Source organism: Passer domesticus, chromosome 25 (assembly GCF_036417665.1).
Source record: "Passer domesticus isolate bPasDom1 chromosome 25, bPasDom1.hap1, whole genome shotgun sequence".
NCBI lineage: Eukaryota > Metazoa > Chordata > Aves > Passeriformes > Passeridae > Passer > Passer domesticus.
This window is the reverse complement of record NC_087498.1, coordinates 6,511,186-6,525,571: the sequence shown is the minus strand read 5'-3', so window position 1 is coordinate 6,525,571 and position 14,386 is coordinate 6,511,186. Positions and strand designations below refer to the sequence as shown.

The 14,386-nt window shown below is 52.7% G+C and overlaps 1 long non-coding RNA gene across 1 annotated transcript; it reads right to left on the bottom strand.

The window, feature by feature from the left end:
* Window positions 1–2,166: 2,166 nt before the first annotated feature.
* Window positions 2,167–14,236, bottom strand: LOC135285991 (uncharacterized). Its single transcript, XR_010350575.1, has 4 exons — window positions 13,997–14,236; window positions 13,364–13,614; window positions 12,168–12,262; window positions 2,167–2,530 (listed from the first exon to the last, which is right to left on the bottom strand). It is a non-coding gene; the product is annotated as an uncharacterized LOC135285991 (long non-coding RNA).
* Between the last annotated feature and the right edge of the window lie 150 nt (window positions 14,237–14,386).

Here is a 14,386-nt window from a genome sequence, read left to right as displayed (position 1 = left end):
GTACGCAGATCACCTCCTGTGTGCCCAGGACTGCCACAGGTGTTTCAAAGCCCAGTCCTGCTGACCACGCTGGAGTGGGCACGAGCCCTTGCAGAGCAGGTAGCTGTGGCACGCCTGAGGGTACAGCTGGAACAGCCCTGCTGGAGGCAATTCCAGCCCAGCCATCAGTGTCACTGTGGTTTAAAATGGAGGAGGCCCTCGATCCCTTTACTGCTCCTGCCTGGAACAAGACAGATGGAGTGGTCAGGGGCTTGCCATGGAAGGACTTAAGCATCTACCTGAGGTGAGGAGTCTCCCCACTCCCCAGCACAGGTCGATCCTGGATCCCTCGGGAAGGTGCAGGAGGCTTTGCTGCAGCCCAGCCCGGCTCATCCCCCTCGGGCCACTGTCCCCTCCCAGCTCCTGGACTGCTTCCCTGAGCATTTCAGGGGAAGCTGGGATCCTGCTACAGCAGCAGGAGCCTCCCGCCCCTGCCAGGAGCATCCTTGGCCCGGGCATGCCTCCCCGTCTGGGTGGCAGTGGAGACTCAGCGCATCCCGCTGCTGTCTGCAGCCTCCCCAGCGACATGCTCTCCAGGCTCCAGCCCAGCATGGTTCACTCCTTCGCGGCGCTGAGCGGCAGCGTGGGAAGGCTCACACTGTGCTGGAGCTGAGCCTTCGCCACTGGATGGCACACGAGCCCCAGCAGAGAGCCTAGGTGGCCTCGGGGTGCTGAGCCCAGCTCTGCGGGCTGGGGGTGCCGGAAGCTGCTGAGAGGTGCGGGGGCTGCCAGAGGTGCTGGCAGGTGTTGGGCTCCCAGCCCCTCGCGTCTGCTCCCTCCACGCCGCCCTCGGGACTGTCGCTGCCGCTGGTTCGGAGCGGGACTCTGACCTTGGCTGAGCGGTATCTGCCGCACCTCAGGCTGGGCGGACAGCCGCTCCTCAGGAGCACAGAGTTTTCTTCCTGACCAGCACTCCCTCCAGATAAGGCTGAGCTTACCTCCCTGCTCCTCGCAGGCTGGAAATTCAGGGAAGTTTTTTAACCTGCTGGCCTCGACAAGCACGGCCTGAAACGAGCTCTTTATTTAATATCTTTGTGCCAATGACGCTGCCGGAGGACAGAGGATGCCAGCCTGGCCAATAACTCACAATAAAAACACTTCTCTCCCCCAAATCTGTGACCAGACACTTTTCTATCTGCCCCTGTTGCCCTCTCAGCCCTGTTCTCATCAGCACAGAGATACCTCTGCATCCCCTTCCTCACTGGGACATCTCCACCAGCATCCAGGCAGTGCAGGGTGGCCTTACCCTGTGGGATGCCCAGTGCTGCGGTGCTGGGATGGGGCAGTGCCAGACTGCTCAGGCTGTGGCCCCCCTGTGGGGTCACCCTGCCCCAGCTTCTCCCTGGTGCTGCCACCTCATCAGCTGTGCCACAGGTCCCTGTGGCCCAGCTGTGCCCAGGAAAATGAGTGGACAGCCAGAGGAACAGACAGGTTGTCTCTCTGCTGCCCTCAGCCCCATTGTTCTCCCAGGGCCAGTGTGTCAACAGGAGCTGGAAGAGGAAACAGGGGCTAAGGAGATGCCAAGACCCCTGCTGCTTAGGGAAAGATAAGGAGGGAGGGGGCATTTATGGACTGTCCAGGGGTGGCGGATGCAGGAGGTTTTCCTGTGGTGCAGGAGAGGGACAGCATTGTGTCCCCAGACAGCTTTCCATGTACCATGCTGAGTGTGGGCAGTGACTGGGGATGCATGGGATGCTCGGGTAGTGGTTTAAGCCCGACATTTAAAAAGATTGAAGTGATTTGCCTGTGAAGCTTTGGAGAGGGCTGGCACTGTGCGGAGAACTCCATCACCCACAGACCCTCCTCATGGCACAGAGATGGCTGAGCTCTGGCTGGGGTTCTTGGAATGTTCCTGTCTCCTCCAGTCCATTCCCAGGGTGTCTGCACCATCCCAGAGCCCTGAGGGATGGGATGCAAATTGGTGATCCTGTCAGTGTCTGCCCATGGCCCCAGTATGCCCGTGGCCAATGCACTTCTTGGGAGGAAGGGATGTGTGCCAGGGGGCTAGTGGCACGGCTCCCTCCCCCGGACACATTCACAACATTGTCAGAAGCCCCCAACACCCCCACAGCCTTCCGGGTGCCCCGAATCCACACCCTCCTGGTCATCAAGTGCTTCCCAGGAACAGTAAGGAGATCTCCAGGCCTGTTTTTCCAGGGAAATCACTGCAACACAATAGCATCTTCAGCTGGAATCTGGCTTGGCTCCACTGACATGCGGCCAACACCTACAGCCCTTCCTCTCCCTCCCAGCAGTTTGTTTTGTTTCCTTTAACATTTATAGGTCAGCCGGAGTCAAGAGAGATAATGAGCGGGAGCATGGCCCCAGGAACTTCCCAGGCTCTTATGGAATAGGAGCAGGGTGGGATGGAGATGGGGCATGCTTCAACAGCACACAGTTGATTTGGGAATCCCTGCATTTCAAAGGTAGTGCAGGTCCAGTTCAAGAATGATAGAATTCTGTGAAAGGTGAAGATCTTCATAGAGAAGGCCTATGAAAAGAAAATTAGGAACAGTTCAATATTTATCACATCAGGGAGATTAAACACCATTTTATATTAAACAATAAAACAGAATGGTTATTTTGTAACCTTTAAGCTATACTCAAATTTATGTTCTCACCATCAGACCAGATCAAAGGATTTCCTGGGGAACTTATTTAAGGAAGGGTTTTGGGACATACACTTGTGATGCTGCTCTATTGGGGTACTCAGACTATGACACCAATCACAGGTCTTCCTTGTTGTCACTCAATATTATTTCCAAAGTGGGAACCAACCTGCACATCCCCTTCTCTGGTGTGGAAAAGCAACAGATCAAGGCAAGGAGACTGTGACCTCTCCAGCATCTCTGGTAGACCACTGGATGTGCCCACTTCAGGGAGAGGTGAAATGCGAAAGCCACCTCCTGGTCTCTTGCTGCTGGTAGGTCCCACTCAGAGGACACAGGGATCAGGCTCAGGAGCCACAGCCACACTGGTGCAGCACGTGAGCACCAGTGTGAGCATGAGGTCTTTGCTGCCACCCGTCTGCCCTGCAGCTGCAGCAGCTCCCAGCACTGCTGTGGCAGGAGCTCCTGGAGCCAGCATGGGATCCAAAGAGCACACCGACGTCAGAGCCAGGACAAAGTCTGGCAGGACACAGAGAGGTGTGAAAGGCAAAGCACTGTCATGTGTGACTGATCCACGTGAGTGTCAGTGCAGAATGTCACCCACACTGTCTGCCCAGTGCTCCGCACTGGCAACACACATCAAGCCAAGACAGGGAGGTCTCCCACCATGCACGTCTCCTGAACAAGCACAGGAGCAGGGAGAATCATCCATTCCTGTGACTATTGAGTACCTGGGACATGCTGTGTGGTGTGTCCCAAGACAATCCCGGTCCCCTGGCATGACCGTGCCAGTCCCTGGTGGGGTGCAGGGTTGAGTGGGTGCGTGTGAGGTGCCTGCACACCCCGGCCAGGGCATCGCCTTTCAGGGGGCTTTGTCCACGCCGTCACTAATAATATCAAGGTGTTCTGCCAAGTTCCTTCCAGCAAACCTATGAGTTCATTCAAAGTGACAGGGGACCTGATTTATTATACTAACGAGCCAGCGATAAATAAACATGACCTGAGAGAATCCCAATCCCACAATTCCATTCTTGTTCAGCTCCTTGGGGGAGATGAAAGGTTTCCTACAATTTCCCAGTGCTACCCAGAATCTCCCCTACTTGATCTGCCAAAGCTTTCTCCTGCTGTCGAGCCTGGCATTTGATTGAATTGACAGCAGCGGCTTATTAATTGTACTAATGAGGGGCTCAGCAATATGGAGCAGTGGAGAGAGTCCAGTGTGGCTAATAAAATGCTCAAAGCTGAGCAGAGCATAAGGTCACCATGTTGCCAGGCTACTGGCTAAGCTGCCTGGAAAACGAATACGTGAACCAGTAGGTGACTCTGGGAAAAATACTGCTCCAGAACTCACATAATTAATAGGACAGTGATGCTTTATATTTTTTAGGAAGAATACAGAGCAGGGAGGGTGTGAGTGCACAGGCGTTGCAGCTGAGCAGCTGGGGTGGCTGAGGGCTACGGGGGCTCTGCAGGGAGTGGGATAAGAGGGTCTCCTCCTCTCCTGGCCTTTTCCCATTTACTCCTCCTCGCAGACGTGCAGGAGCCCAGAGCCAGGCTGCAGGAGAGGCCTGAAGAAGGTGTCCACATTGTGACAGTTTGGTGTGGCCTGAAGGGAGATTTTTGGATATCTGGTAACAATAAGGGAACTGCCCCGTGTTTGACCTGAGCTAGTTCCCCAAATACCACTGCAGGGAGAGATAAACAAGGCTAATTAAAACTAATGATAACTGTAAATTTGGCAAGGGGATGTTCTCAGGATCTCTGATCTCTTGAGACAGTAATTCCCACTGGGAGTTTACCACACAGCCCCCAAGGGTTTATAGCAATAAACAGGAATATTTTTGCTCCATTAGGAAGGAAAAAGGAAAAGAAAAGGACAAATACTGATCTTAATCTCTTTATTTGCAACTAGTTTTGTAGCCCCTATTCAAGTTCTCTAAATTGCACCTCACCAGGGGAGCTTATTCTCATACCAGACTGTTATCTGAGCAAAGCCCTGGAGCACGAGCGTCTGCCTAAAGCAAACACTGGAAAAAGGTCATTAATCTTTCAGGCTCGTGTGGGACTTGCAGCTGTGGCGCTGGGGGCTCCCACATGCCCCCTGTGCTATTTGTGAGGCTTCATGGGCTGCCAGCTCTGTGCTGGGAAATGTCAGCAGGGTCCCTGCACACAGAGGGATCTCCAGGGGTCTGGAATGTCCCCCCAGCACAGAGCTGCAGGCCACTGTGCCATGTACTGGGTGGGCACTGATATTTTCCCACTCTATTGGCAGGAACAGCCTTTCAATCTGCCATCAGGTGAGCTGGGATTGCCTTTGGAAGAGACAGGTTGATGTGGCTGCAGTGGCCAGCAAGTGGCCACTGCTGAGCCACAGGAAAGGCACAGACAATTTGGCAGAAAGGTGTCTTACAAAATCCATTACGGTAATGTCAGGAGAATGAGGCAACGTAACAGAAATGGCTTTGCCTGGAAGGGAGAAAAGACAGCCTCTCTCCATGTTGTGCCTCAGCCCCAGGGCTGCCAAACAATGGCTGGAAAGGTGATGGGAAGATGGGAAGTGTGGGGGGAATGACAGGACACGCTCTAATTGCCTGTGCACTGTCCCTGCCAGATCCCAGCAAGCTCCCTCCTGCTGGCACTTCCCTCGGGCCGCAGTCTCATCCCTGTCCCCAAGGCTCTCTGCCCCACAGTTTCCTGTCTCACAGCTCCCTGCCCCATGGCTCTCTGCTCTCCCAAGGACCTGCCAGACCTTCCCTCCCAAAGTCTTGGTTTCCCAATCTCTGGAAGCCAGAGGCTCAGGTTTCCAGGGTAGAAAAGCAATTTCTTCTCCTGCAAATTGCCCCTGTTTTATTTTGTTTCCTGTCTCTCCTCACACAGCCTTGGAAGCCAGGGCTGTTACCACTGGGACAGCTCACAGTGGTGGCTCTCCCTGGAACCCAGGGCCACCGCAATAAGTATGAGCTCCCTGTAAACTCTGCCCAAACCTTCACATGAATAGGTGTGGGAGCCAGGTGCCTTTTACAGCAAGCTGCCTGCAACCCAGGCTCAGCAAATGCAAGCTGGCCAAACACAAAGCTGCAGCTCAGTGCAGCTCCCCCCACACCAGAGAGTGGGTGGACAGCATAGCGGTAGAGAGCAGGGCCAGAGTTAGAGTTCCTGGCCTCTGATATCCAGATGGGACACAGCCCCAACCTCAGTATGGCCTCAGCTCTGGCTCAGGTGGGATTCTGGTTTTCTTCAGACAGAAATGGATGATATTAATCCCCTGCTCACCCCAGGGATCCACACCTGGGGCCACAGCTTCTGAAACCTCACCAAGACCCATGTAGCATTAAGGATGTACAGAGGTGCAGACTCTGTACTAAGCAGGCTGGTCCATGGATTCCACCCTGTGTGTGTTTTGTCTGAGTTCCCCCTTGAGAGAAGTGAAACTAAAGATTTCCTGGTGTGAAGGCTCTGCCAGCACTGATGCAGCCCACTGTCCTGCTGTCTGGGGTCTCTTGGGCAGGGCAGAACACTCCGCAGTATCCTGCCCGCACTCCCACTCCCCCTGCATTGAGGATACCGAAGGCCCCTCTGCCAAGTTCCTCATCCTGGCTCCTCTGACCAGCTTGAAATTCACTTGGGAAAAAAATACTTAGACGAACAAATAACAACCCTGGCAGCTGGCCAGTGATTCAAAGGCTCCAAAAGTGAAGCTGAAATTTGCAGCTGGCCACACTCCCTGCCTGACCTGGCAACAGCGCTGGTGTCTGAACACCTGCCAGGGCCAGAAGCACGCTGAGCCAGCCGCAGGGCATCGTGCGTGCCCTGGCACTGCTGCTGGGCCGCCGAGTGTGGCTGTACCTGTGCCCCGGGCTTTATTCTCACAGAAAGGGATCTTCTGGCTCTCGGGAGCAGCTCTGCCAGGACAAGGAAAATGACCTGGAACAACGTTTGCAAACAATGCTGCTGCTGTGGAAGGCAGGGTGCACGCCGGAGCTCTCTGGGTTCAACACCGCAGTGTGCCCAGCACTCCCGCATACTGTGGGCCCGCGACCAGCCAGACTGGCCCTTTGCCCCACTCCGGGCAGGCTGGGATCGCTGCCTGAGCCAGCTGAGCAGCAGCTCAGCCGGGACGGGTGCTGCTGGGCTGGGGAGGCAGCTGGGGCTGGCTGGGCAGGGGGGCAGTGTGGTGCTGGGGAGCGAACAGGCGTGTGTGAAAATGCAGCAGAGCCTGGCAGAGGGTCAGGGCTCCTGCAGAGAAACACAAACTTTGATAATCCTAAATGACAAGGAGGCAGAGAGGTGCAGGGGGGTGGAGGAGCTGAGCAGGAGGCTGTTGGAAGGGCAGGGCACTAGGCTGCAGCCTCTTGGCCTCCCCATGCCCAGGAAGGGGTGTCATGTGGAAAGGTAATTGGATCCTGGGATTTACTGAATGATACTGTGGATTATTTCACAACAGTCATGTCGCAGTGTAATCTCGTTATGGCATTACACAGCCACGTGCACGTGCAGCCCTATTGGGCCCATGGCTGGTGACACATGAGGACCTGCCTGGCATGAACGTTTGCTGAGACTCAATCTGAGAACAGACTGCAGAGGAGAGCTCATTTAGTCAAGGGTGGCTGGTGACGGCTGGGACCTGGGATTTTCCAAGACACACAAGAGGCTGGGACAGGGTGCCATGGCTTTGTGGCAGAGGGAGGGAACACTGGCAGGTGGCAGCACGGCCATTCCTGCCCTGGCGGTGCTGGGGCTGAAGTTCTTGCCCCCAGCATGAGCTCCTGGGGCAGAGGCAAGAGGCAGCCATGCAGATTGGAAGGCAGCAGAGGTGCTGGGCTGGTTCTAACAGAGCTCAGACACTTAGAGGGAAATTCTGCATCCTGGGAGACTTTATCATCCTGGGCATTCTGGGCATCCTAGGGGAGCATGATCAGGGCATTTCACAAGGCAAAGGGGGCTGGGATGCTCCAGGAGACCTGGAAGCGAGGTCTGCAGCTGCTGCTAGCCCTACAACAAATATCTGTTGTGAGCCCAGACCACGTGCCTTCCCTCCCGCTCCCTGCACCACAGTTGGCTGCTTTTCCAAAGCATAACAGGCAAATCCCATCTCTGAGACAGTGAAAACACAGCTCACCCCCGCAAGGTAAGAATAGCAGATGAGCTGGGGCAGGCAGACAGCCTTGACCACAGCTTCCTGCCACAGGCCCAACAAGGTAGAGCTGAAGGAGTCCCTGAATCCCTGCACTGGGGCATTTGGAGCCAAATGGGGACTCAGGGGGACTCACGGTGCTGCTCAGAGAGGAGGGTGGCAGGTGCAGGGGTCTGAGACTTTGGCTCACCCGGGCTAGTACCTGAATCCCCAAAGACAGAGGGTGTAAGGAAACTCTGCCATCCTCCTCCTCCCTCGTCCCTCCAGCTCAGGACAGGGAAGTGAAAATCACAGGGCAGCATCGAGAGCTGCCACCACCCAAGCCATGGCACTGGGCACTGTGTGATTAATCACATTTGGTGCTTGTGCCCTAATGAACTTCCACCTAGAAAGTAAGTATTTGTATCCGTCAGCAACAGGCTTACTCAAAAACAAGCTTTTTAATTTTTTTTTGTTTGCACCCAACTGAAACATGGACGTCTGAAACACTGCAGATCAGCCAACTCTCCCACAGCAGCTTTCCAGCAGGTTAACTTTGAACTGGGATGATAACAAATTATCTGCTAAACACACATGTGGAGGGAGCTCAGTGCCAGTCTGTCTGACTTGTTTTTAACTGTTCCTGCTCGAAAATCTAATTTTCTCTGACATTTTGTATCACTCAATTTTGCTCCTTTAAGCTTGTAAACCAGGGAAAGGGGTAGCAGTGCCTTTATCCTAAGAGGAAGCATGACCTCCTGCTTTAAAACAAGAGCTAGCTTTATTTATCCTATCCCCAAGCTGGGCTTGGGGAATAACAGAAATGTTTGTTGTCCCACAAAAGACTAGTTTATCAGCTATTATTAGAGTAGTAATGGCACTTTAGAATGAGCTTATTAGGCACATTTAACCCTATTCTCTGATTATGGAAGATCAGGGATTTGTAACTGGGGCTATTGCAACTATTTTCTGCTGAGAGTTTTTAGAGCCAGCATGGTGCACCCACCCTGTGCCTATGTAACTGTTCAGCCATGGGTGGTTGTGCTGCCACAATGGGTCAAAAGTCAGTTCATGGGGTACCTGCCCAATTGAAGAAGTAGTTCTGGCTTGCACAAATGACTAATTAAATTGCTTTATGTAACTCCTCCTGCCTATTGAGCTCAGTCAGAGCTCACCAGAGTGTGTGCAAACCCAACACAAAACAGCACGTGGAGGAGGTGGGACTGAATTGGCTGGTGAGAGCTAGTTTTGATGGACACTTCACGGTGTCCAAACCTTATCTCCAGTAACGGTGACGTGGAAGGTAGGACTTGGGCTCTGTAAATATTTTTTTTTTTTCCCAAAACAACCTTCTTTCTGGTCACCACTATGGTTAACACTATTTCAGAGAGAGAAGAGTGGGACCTGATCTAGTGTGTGGCATCCCTGCCTGTTGTGGGGAGGTGGAATGAAACTATTTGTAAGGTCCCTTCTAACCTGAATGTTTCTATGATTCTATGATTCTGTGATGACCTGCAGAATGGGCAGAGCAAGTAGGGTGGGTGGGCAGAATGGGGAGACCTGAGCTTCTCTGCTGGCAGGGCATGAAATCCCATCTCCATGGTAGCAAAAGGCAAAGTCCCCAAAACCTGTTCTGGGGCAAGGGCTGCCTCCAGCTGTTAGTGTACTTTGGTGGTGTTGGACTTAGGCCTGTGTTTGTGCAGGGAGGGCACCTGACCACTTCAGAAAGAACCATCTCCAAGCGAGCCAGGCACGGGCACTGCTCCTTGCTCCCTTTTGTCCAGGGTCAGAGATGATGCTGGATTGGGCTCTGTGGGGGAACAGAGCCTGCAGGGTGTCCTCCCTGCTCAGAACTGGGGCCCACTCTCTGTGTCGGGGCACGCAGCAGCAGTGAGCTCCTCTCCAGGGATCTTTCCTCCAAACAAGCACGGTCAAACAAAGCCAGGGGGACAGAGGCTTTCCTGACATTGTCAGTCCAGGCTCTTTGGGAACAGAACAAGAGGGGTTTTGGAAACAAGCAGCACAAATATGTATTTACACATGCACACAATAGGTTGTGTGCTCACAGTGTGGGATGTTATGGTGCTGTGGGCAACCCTGTGTGATTGGGTGGTGGGACCAGCATGGCCAGGGACTGAGAGACATCTTCACAGGTGTAAGGGTCAGCTGGTCAAACCTCTTGGCTCTCAGGCTGCCTGCAGCCTGCAGTCCTTTCCCGTCCTCTTCAGACTTAAAAGAGTGCCCCAATCTCTCCTGAGATGATGCAGGATAAAAAATGTCAAGTAGTACAGAGAGAAGCCTGGCTTTGTGTAACATTCCAAGAAAACAGCTACTATAGATGGTGCAAAGGGGAAACAGAACCGGAGCACAGCCCCAAGCTCCAGCTCATCCCCATGGTGATACTACCCCAAGCTCACTGAAGGTAGCATCCTCCCAGAAGCAGTCCAGTCAACAAACCCATCAGCAGTGGAAATTGATCCTAAAGATGCATTGTGTGGAGAGGGAGAAGTGCTGAACCCTGTTTGAAGGTGAAGAGACATGGCTAGGAACGCCAGCAACCTCTTGACAGACAGGGATCACACAGGGCAGGCTGGAACCAGGGGGAAACAGCCTCTCTGGGCAGGGATACAACAGAGAATGGAAATGCAGGTGAGCCAGTGTTATTGACATGTGAAGTTATTTGGTGCAGGATATGGTTAAATTATTTGCTGAGCCCCCACCTTTTCCTCCCCACCCCAAGAACAGGAATAGAGTCATTAAAACAGCATGTTCTGGGACAGTGGAGGTCTCATGGGAGAGCTGGACACAGCAAGAAGTACACCCACTAGCGTGGCCTGACCGACTACCCTTGCCTCTTGCCTCAGGGGTCCCCAGCTCTGCCAGAAGGCTTTTGGATGAAGATGATCCCAGCATCTGGTGTATGTAGTAGAACAGGATCTTGTGCTGGTCAGACTGGTTTGGATGACCCCAGTGTGGCTGGGATGCAGTTCAGTCTTCATCCAGCAGCCTCACCTTTGTGTCTCCTCTGTGATGATGCTCCATTCCAGTGGGCTCTCACTCCCTGGGGTGATATTCACCCACCAAGCCCCATGCCAGAGGAAGCACCAGCCCCTTCCCCTGCCTGCCTGGAGGCACTGGCGGCACTGGCTATAGACCCTAAAGGATGAGTTACCAGCTTGAGTGAGGACTGGTGTTGCCAAGACATGCTAGTCAGGCAGCCAGCACTTGGGAAAGAAGGAAGGAGAATGTGGAAAGAACTAGTCACTGCACTGGGAACATATAGGATAGCAATCAGGCTACATACTCATTGAAGAGAGAGTAGAGACCCTCATGAGTGAGTCCTCACAGAGCGTTCAATTAGTATTGGAAAAAGGACATTGAAGAGCCTTACTTTCCTCTGGTGCAGGAATGGAGGGGCAGGAGGAACAGAGATACTATTTCTTGTGCCAGGTAAGTTCCTTGGCAAAAGGTGACATGCTTGTGCAGGCTGCAGCATGAGGGGCTCATTGAACAGAACCAGGGAGCTCTTACCCCAGAACATGAGGAAGAGGCACAGTGCAAGGGATAAGGGAGGACTACAGCCATGGTGACATCTCAGCTTTTGCCATGTGGTCAAGATTCACTTATTTCTAGGCAAGCTCTCCAAGGAAAGGATGCTTCTCCTGGCAGCAAAGAGCAGGAGTGGCAGCTGCCAGGATGCAGCTGGAGCCAGCAGGGCCTTCTCTTTCTTAGCCAGGTCAAATCAAATGCAGCAGGCAAAGCTCTCTACAGGGCACAGTTACCCTCTTCCCATCTGGAACAGCAGGACCAGCTGACTTGCTGCCACTTGCCTCTGACTGCCACCACCCCACAGCATCCTCCTCGCTCCCCTTCCCCTGGAGCTCACAGTGAGGTCGCAGTCCCTTTTGGTCAGGGCTTCTGATAAAGACTACCGGGGATTATCCTCTTTCTGCTAGCCTCACATCATCTCATAAGCCAAATCACTGTCTGTCTCACCACTCACTGGTAACATGGTGCCCCAATGCCAATTTTGATAAGGAATTATCTCCAATGGCACTAGGTAGAAAGTATGGGGTTCTTCATGCTGGCAAATGCAGGTCTCTCTGACATGGCCACAAGTGTCAGGATCCAAGGGGGATCTTTGGGGAGACATAACCTTGTTAAGTGCTGGTCTGCATTGCTGGGGGACACGCATGTGAATGGGTGGTAACAGAGCAGCAATGGGAGTCCAGACAGGCAAAAAGTGCTGATCTAAATGAGCATAAAAATGAACACAACCACAGAGGTCTTCCATGGCAATAGTGGCCATTTTGAACATCTTAGCAGGCCCTTTCTTTCTAAGGCAGATTATTTTCTAAACAATGGCAGAGGCTGTTACACCAATACAGCCCTGGACAATGTCATACCTATATCATCCGTGGAGGAGAACTTGCACATTCCGTAAGGACAGTGATCTGATGCCTTCTCTTCTGCTTCCATTGTCATGGGGTAAACTCAGAGCCTGGAAACCCAGTTGAAGTGAAATGTCAATCCAAAAGCTCAGAAAACCGTTTTCCAAAGCCTAGTCAGGAAATTAGGATGGATATCTCAATGGAACAGACTTTCCGAAGAGATTTCCAAGAATTCCTGGATTTGGACTCACGTTGTTACTTCTCTTATCAAGCAGGACATGCGTATTCATGGCCGATGAGGACTAGACTTCTACATCTGCTACAGACATTAATTGCAAGAGAAATCAGAACTAATGATTATGTTTTGAGATTACTAGAGGTCCTTAATGTTTACAGTGGAACACAGAAAACCTGAATTTGTACTGCTGTGCTGAGGCCTCTCTCACATTCTGGAAATGAAATGGTTTGGCTGTCCCGGATGCTGAACTTGATTAGTGTCCACCAGAAATGCAGTCAGAAACAGGACTGCGAGGTTGCTTAGTGTTGCTTTTCAAGGACAGCTTTGTTGCTCAATATCCTGAAACAATATCCTGTTTTCCTCACAAGAAAAAAATTCCTAATAGGATTATTATTAAATCCGTCTTTTAAAGGAGACAAAAATGCAGCAACACAGAACAGGAAAGACTCCTTCCCATTTTCAGTAAGATGGAAAAGCAGCAGGAACAGCAGAAACAGGAACACCAGAGATGTCCTGCAGCTTCTCACCTGCCCTTCCAGTCCATCACTGCTCTGGCAGCTCCCTGTTCGTTTGAGCTCTGCCATCCCTGGCCTCTTGTTTTGCACATTGCTCTAAAACCCACACACTAGGGCATTGCACATCAGTGCCAGATGAAGGACATGCTCTCTGGCTTCATTCATCCCAGCAGCACTGGGTCTTCTCAAAGGAAACTGAAGACCATGTCCCACCTGGGATTCACCACAGCACTTCCCACTGCTCATCCCCAGCGGAGCAGAGCACTTGAGCCTAGGTAGGATCTTAACAGCATAGCCAAGTGGCACTTTGAGTTTCATCCAAAATTGCCCCTTTGAATTGTTATTTATCTTGTTGTTTAAGCAAAACAGAGCACAGGCCTCTCCCTGCTCAGTCACACAAGAACAGATGGATCAAGAGATCCTCCCACCCACTCACTCTTTGGGTTATGGTGTCTCACCTCAGAAGTGGGTGAAAGAGTTGGTTGTAGTCCCTGGCCTTTTACTGAGTGCACCTGGTCTATTCAGTGCCTCAACACGCTCAGAGTACGCTTGTGACCATGCTTGCTGTGATGGAGGAGCAGTGGTTCCTTTGATATGGAGGAGCTGGTACCTCCCCACAGCTGCTATGTCTCCATCTGTGGAGCGTCACTGTTTATTCATTTCTTTCCCTTCCTTGACTCACAGTTGGACTACACCACTCTTCTTTTGGCTGTGAAACAAATCAGAGCATTACACATGCGACCCAGAAGTAGCATCATTAGGCTTTGGGAGACAGCAGCCAGAGAAAAACATGTCCAGGTAACAGTCCCTTTGGGCAGGACTTGGGACATGCAGTGAGTGAAGAACACGGGATGCACGGCTGCCACAGGCTGGCTTGCATCCAGAGATGAGGAGCTCTGCTTGGGATGGGAACGTGCTGCCAGCAAGGGCCTCTCCCACGCATTTCTCCCACGCACCGTTTGGCATGCAGAGCCTGGGACTGTTCCATCCTGCAGGACCAAACTGTGAGTGCTCCTTCACATCTCTGGGTACATAGGCCCAGCTGAAATAACTGATCCACCACAAATGCCCCCCTAGCAGTGTGTCCTTACCTTCATGGGAGCACAGCTGCGAGGGAGGGCTGCCAACGCTAAGAAATGTTGCGGTGAACACAAAAGCACAACCATCATGCAGTGTATTTTAATGTTAATGGCTTTTTAGGGGCTGTTGTGTCTTAATACAGACACTGTGCAGCACCCTGCACCTGAAGGGGTCCGGGACCACCAGGAGCAGGGCCAGGTCTGCTAGGATTGGGGCCAGGATCCTAGGAGTGGGTTCAGGCCCCCCCGTGTGCGGGGCCAGGACTGCCAGGAGCGTGTCCAGGACCCCCGGGAGGGATGGGGGCGCGGCAGTGAGGGGCAAGGGGATTCTCTGTTCCTGCCTAGCGAGTGGAACTCCTGCGCCGAGCCACCCGTGGGACAAGTTCAGGGAAGTCCCGCGCT